Consider the following 6,741-nt stretch of genomic DNA (forward strand, 5'->3'; position numbering starts at 1 on the left):
CATAGAGTGTGTGTGTGTGTGTTAGGTAAGAGCTTAGGTTAGTCAAAGATTCATATTATAGCTCACTTAGCCATACATGTATCCTCACCCTTACCTTAGCTCCATTACAATCCTGAAAAGACCTCATGATGTTTGCATTGATATACTAAATATTTGTTGTTTGGTTAGATGAAGAACAAAGTTTAGAAAGCATAACTAGGGAAGAGTAGAGTGATTGACCCTAGACACTTGAGAGATTAGAGTGCATACACACTACTTGATTCTATGTTCCCTGCTTTCATGAGCTGTCTTCTCACAAGTTTACTTGTCTTTACTGTATGATTTGAATTAGTGGAATCTAATTTATATTTGTCTTGAAGAACTTGTTTACTTTTAACCAAGTAGACAGAATCATCTCAGCATATAGTTGCATTCATACATAGGTTGCATTTCATGAGTCTTACTTTCCCCTATTCATTCCCTTTGTCTCCTTGAGCTTAGCATGAGGACATGCTAATGTTTAAGTGTGGGGAGTTTGATAAACCACTATTTTATGGTTTATCTTGTGCTGATTTGAGTGGCTTTTATCAAGTCTTTACACACTTATTCATACTATTTGCATGATTTTACAATTCCTTCCTAGTTTTGTTCTATGATTGAAAACTTGCTTCCTAAGCCTTTAATTTGTGTATTTTAATTCCCCTTTATACCATTCGATGCCGTGATTCGTGTGTTAAGTGTTTTCAGGCTTTATACGGCAGGAATGGCTTAGAGGATAGAGAGAAAGCTTGCAAAAATGGAAGGAACACAAGAAACTAGGGAGATAACCAGCGAGCATCGACACGCACACATGGCTCACGCGTGCGCGTGATCTGGAGATTTTCACAGCGACGCGTGCACGTACCTAACGCGTACGCGTGAAAGCGAGTTTGCACAGGACGTGTGCGCGTGCCTGACGCGTACGCGTGACACGCGAGGATGACCAGCGACGCGTACGCGTGACTGACGCGTACGCGTGACATGCGCGACCTGCAGAAATCGCAGAAAATGCTGGGGACAATTTCGGGCCGAGTTTGGACCCAGTTTTCAGCCTAGAAACACAGACTAGAGCCCGGGGACAAGTAGAGACTCAAGACACATTCTCATTATGATAGTTTTTAGTTTTTAATTTTTGAATCGGAGAGAGAAAAATTACTAATTCCTCTAGGTTTCCTTTACATTCATGGAATTCTAGTTTTTTATGCTTTTGATGCTTTTGCTTTGGATATTGAGAAGAGTCACTACCTCCGTTGAAGTTTCATTATTCTAGTTTGTTTTCCTATTCCTTTACTCTTTTATTGCCCATTAACCTTGTTTGGATAAGTATGTTGCATTTTGGAATTTATTAATGGAAGGGATTATTTTCACTTTTAATTGATTTTTAGTTATTGTTGATCATGTCTTCCTTTTATTCCTTTTTTAATTCTATGCAAGTAATTTTCATGTCAATGAAGTAGACTCCTAACTTGACTTGGGGGTTGATTAAGAGGAGACCCTTGAGTTGGAATGCTCAAGTGATTAGTTAAATTGGAAGTTGTTGGCTAATTTTCTATTTACTAACGCTAATCCTTCCCAAGGGAGAGAATTAGGACTTGCGAATAAGAGTTAGCTCAATCACTTGACTTTCCTTTATTTAGTAAGGGTTAACTAAGTAAACACAACAACCTCCTGATGCTACACTTGGAAAAATCCAACAAGGAAAGAACTTCCAATTAATCCACCCCCGGTCAAGGCTTTTATTTGATTATATAAATTCTCAATCATTTATTTTTTTGTTCTTCAACTCTTAAAAATTCTCGAAAAACCCCTGACTAATAAAATAGCACTCTCTTGTCAACTCGTTGGGAGACGACCTGGGATTCATACTCCCAGTATTTTTATTCTAAATTTGTGACAACCTTTCTAAATTGATAAGCGGATTTTTGTTGGTTAAGAACTGTACTTGCAATGTATTTCTTACATTAATTTCTTAATCAGCTAATTTCCGCTACGTCGCGCACCATGGTCCGAGGATTGATTATGGAGTTCAGTCCCGAGAGTGTGAGGGAAGCACTGCACCTGCCACCATCCAGAGAGGACCCTCATTCATACACTCAGAGGGTCAACACTAACCAGAGACTGGACCAGGTCCTTGCTGATATTTGCCTTTCTGGAGCACAGTGGGGAAGGGATGCCAAAGGTCAGCCATACGAGCTAGGTAGGCATGACCTAAAGCCGGTTGCTAGAGGATGGTTGGAGTTCATTCAGCGCTCTATCATCCCCACAAGCAACTGGTCTGAGGTTACTGTAGAACGAGCAGTGATGATCCATTATATCATGCTCGATAATGAGGTGGAGGTGCATCAGGTGATTCCTCAGGAGCTTTACTGCATAGCGACAAAGGCCTCCACCTCTGGTAGATTGGCCTTCCCTCACCTCATCTTTCGCATGTGGGAGGTAGCCCGAGTTCATATTGATGGAGATACCCCTATTGAGGTCGATAGACCTATCATTAGGAGGGGGTATAGACTATGCTAGAGAGCATGGACATGTACCACCACAGGAGCCAGTTCCATCGCCTCAGCAGGAGCTTTCAGACATCCATACGGGAGCTGACATCATCTGTTGATCAGCTGAGGATTGAGCATCAAGACCATTCAGCCCTCCTCCTCCAGCTAGTGGAAGAGCAGTGGAGACAGGGGCATGACATTGATGAGCTAAAGCGCCAGAGAGGATTCCCAGGAGGGAGTAGCAGCCGCCATGACTGAGGTGGTTAAGTTTCATTATCTTCTTTCCTTGTTTTCTATTTTTCAGTACTTTTATCTTGTTTCTTGTCATTTACTTATTTGAGCCTTTGCATGATCCTTAAAGTCTTTTATTGCTTTCTAGTTTAGTTGTTTATTTAGTTATTTTATGTTTATTTTAAAAAGATGTCTCATGTATTGCTCACTGAGCTTGAAAAATCAAAAGAAAAAGAAAAAAAAATAGTAAAATACATGAGGCTTGAGTTATATATATTGAGTTTTTCTAGTTACTTTGATGTGGTGGCATTATCTTTTATTTCTGAATGTATGAATAAACAGTGCATATTTGATCTCGAAGTTAAGAATGCTGGTTCTTGAGGCATAGGAACTTAGAAAAGTATTATGGATTTTCTAACTAAGTAAGACATTGATCCTTGAAACAAAACAAACAGAAAAAAGAAAAAGAAAATGAAAAGAAAGGTTCAAGGCTCTGTGCATCAATGATTAGGAGGGTCAAAATTGATCTAACGCTCAAAAGAGTGGTTTTCCCTAATCATACACTAGTAGTGGAATGTGTCAAGTAATCCTTGAGACAAAACACTAAGAGTTGTGACCAAATAAAATTACAGAGTATGCCAAAGGCTCTAAGCACCACTGACTAAGAGAAATTAAAAGAAATACTAGAACTCAAAGAGTTCCTCAGTTAAGTGCTTGTGGTGTTCTCGTATCAAGTTAAGTTTGAGAACAAAACACTTAGAGTCACGGCTAGGCTGAAGGTGCAAAGCACTAAAAGAAAAGATAAGAAAAAGCTGTGTTCAAGGATCAATCAAAGCTTCAAGAGGAGAGAATCCATAATATCATCCGAGTTCTAGTGCTGAGAGACATCAACATTTCTGAGCTTCAAAGGATAGTGAGATGCCGGACCTATTTAGAATTAGAGTGTCATTAAGCCCCACTCAGTAGCTAGGCATGTGCTTAAAGGAACACTCAAGTCTTGGATGTTTTTCTCTTCTTTTCTCAGTCCTATATTGTTTTAGTTGCTTGAGGACAAGCAACAGTTTAAGTTTGGTATTGTGATGCATGAGCATCTTGTACCCTTTTTCCACTTAGTTTCTAGTTATTTTCAGTTAGAATTTATTAAGTTTTATTATGTTTTAGTGCAAAAATCCTCTTTGGATGCTACTTTGAGTTGTTTTAGTGTTTTTATGATTTTAGGTAAAATTCGGAGCAAGTTGGCAGAGTTTTGAGCTAAAAGGAGAAAAGTTGAAGCAACCCCTCTGAGCGCTAAATGCCAAGCTGGCGTTTAGCGCTAGCAAGCTTCACAAGACAGAACGCTTCTGCCCCTTAAACACCCAACTGACGTTTAGCTCCAGGCAAGCTGACCTGAATCTACCCTCTTGGAGCATCTCTAGTTGGATTTAGCTTTTATTAGTTATCTTTTATTTTTGCAATTTTTATTTACAAACAATATCTTTTAGTTTTAGGATTTATTATTTTATTTTATTTTCAAATCAAATTAGGTTAGAGATAAAAGGGAAAAGATTCACCCTAGAGGGGGCTTAGATCTTCTCTCTTCTGCATTTTTCAGAACCCTTATTTTCTCTGTAAGTCATGAGCCACTAAACATCCTCTGTTAAGGTTAGGAGCTCTGTTTATTTCTATGGATTAAGACTATTGTTTTTCTATTTTAATTAATGTACTGATTCAGTTTCAAGAATTACTTTCATTCTTACTTTTATGAATCTGGGTGGAATGAGAGTATGACCCTTATTCTAGATGCGATCTTGTGACCCTCGGGAGAGGTCTCTCACCTGGACAGCTTGAAAGTAAATTCCTCCTAAACTGCTAATTACTTGAACTAATCTGGATACGTGACATATAATCTGTTTAGCTTAGGTAATTATGGTTTTTATGGCCATAAACTAGATTTGAATTTAATCCTCTAATCGGAATCAAGTGACCAAGAGATTGGCGGTTGATGAAGGTTAGAGGAGACTAAATCATTAAGAGATTAGGGTTTAGTCAATTACAGTATGCCATGAAACGAATCTTGCATGATTAAAATAGTTGGTAAGAAACTTTAATCTGGAAAAGTAAACATCTCCGATACCTTAACTGTTTCTCTCATTGGTTTCTACACCAAATGCATTGTTTACTTTCCTTACTCTTTATTTATTGTTTAATGCTCTTAAAACCCACACAACCAACTTTTCTGTTCGCCTGACTAAGCCAATCAATTGACCATTGTTGCTCAGTTCCTCAGTCCTCGTGGGATCGACCCTCACTTACCTGAGGTATTACTTGGACAACCCGGTGCACTTGCCGGTTCAGTTGTGGATGTTCGAAATCCGCACCAACAAGGTCACTGAAAAAGCTTTACATCAGGTTGCATCTTCGACACCCTCTAAATTCATTCGTTCTTTAAAAGAATCTATGTGCTCTTGAGGATCTGACTTCCCATCGTACTTCAGGTCAGTTGGTTTATCGAAGTGCTTTGGAAAGCAAACTTGGAGGATGTGAGATGCGAATGGGGTTTGACCTATTATCACATGTTCTCGGGTGTCCTTACGCATTTTAGGACTTGGACTCTTTTGTGGTATCTGATGCCTTTTAGACTGGGCAGATTGAGACTCATCCCTCGCCCACCTCTCACGTTCCTGAGGTTTGATGTTACATCAGGGTGACCTCCTTCGACGTTGAGGCGAACGTGAATCCCCGCTGATTGTGATCTCGCTGTTGCTCTAGGATTTCATAATTATGATCATTCTGTCCCCCCTAATCGGATAACTACGGGAACGAGATTGCTTAGATTATGAGCGTTCGGCCAGCCGTTGTTCCAATTCTAGGCGATGACGCTCTAACTCTAGTACCTGATGCATGTGCATCATTGCCCATTTTTAGTTATTGTTTTGGTAGATTTTAGTTAAGTTTTCTTACAAATTTTGTTAATAAATAAGAAATAGCATGAAATATCTCTGCATGAAGTAAAATCTCAAGCATAGGTGAAGTTGTAGCTAATATACAAGGTAAATGTGATGAAATAGATAACACAAAGTGAAGTTGTGATTCTGAGTATTATTAGCACACTTAGTATATTAAGATCATCTTGTATATTACTTTGATGCACTTGTTTGTTTGATGATAGGTAAAGCAGAAGCAGAGGAAAGCAAAGAGGTGGTGGTGTTAGTGGCAACGTTGGCACACTAACGCCAGAGATAACGTTGATCAAGGATGAATTGTGGCGTTAGTGGCAAAGTTAGCACACTAACGCCAGCACTAACGTGATTTCCAGCGTTGCCAACGTTGCCATACTAACGTCTTCGAGAAAAACATGAAAAAAATCGGCGTGACGCGTACGCGTGGGGCGACGCGTACGCGTGAGAATGGAAATTGACAAGCCACGCGCGTGAGAAGAGCATTAAGGCGCTAACGCTATGTCACTAACGCCAATGTTAACGCCAGCGATGAAAGTCACGCGTACGCATGGGCGACACGTACGCATGACTGGGAAAGCGTTAGTGACAACGTTAGCATGTTAACGCCAGTATTAACGCCAGAAAGGGCCTGGGAGCATTTTTTTTTTAGTGTTAGCAACGCCAATAACGCCCCCGATAACGCCAATCCACCCCTGGAGCATGCATTCAATTTTCAAGCAAGCAGAGTCCATTAATATCACTCAATCAAAGGCACAAGAAGCATCTAGAATAGGAATTTTCATTTAATTGTAATTTGTTTTTCATTTCAATTTGTATTCTAGAAAAGCCTATATATAGGCATTAATTTTCACAAAGAAAGAAGGAGCGGGGAAAAAGGGGAGACCGATTCGGAATTCTGTGAATTGGCACACTCCTCTAGGAGTGGGTTTTCGGACCCCTCCCCTCATACACTCTTCTTCTTTTCCACTTCTTTTCTTACTTTGTAATAGTTTAGTTATCAATCTTTGATTTTCATTTATGAATCTTTAACTTCCATTTTTGTTATGAATCTTTAATTCTCAGTT

Source organism: Arachis hypogaea, chromosome 12 (genome assembly GCF_003086295.3).
Source record: "Arachis hypogaea cultivar Tifrunner chromosome 12, arahy.Tifrunner.gnm2.J5K5, whole genome shotgun sequence".
Taxonomy (NCBI): Eukaryota; Viridiplantae; Streptophyta; class Magnoliopsida; order Fabales; family Fabaceae; genus Arachis; species Arachis hypogaea.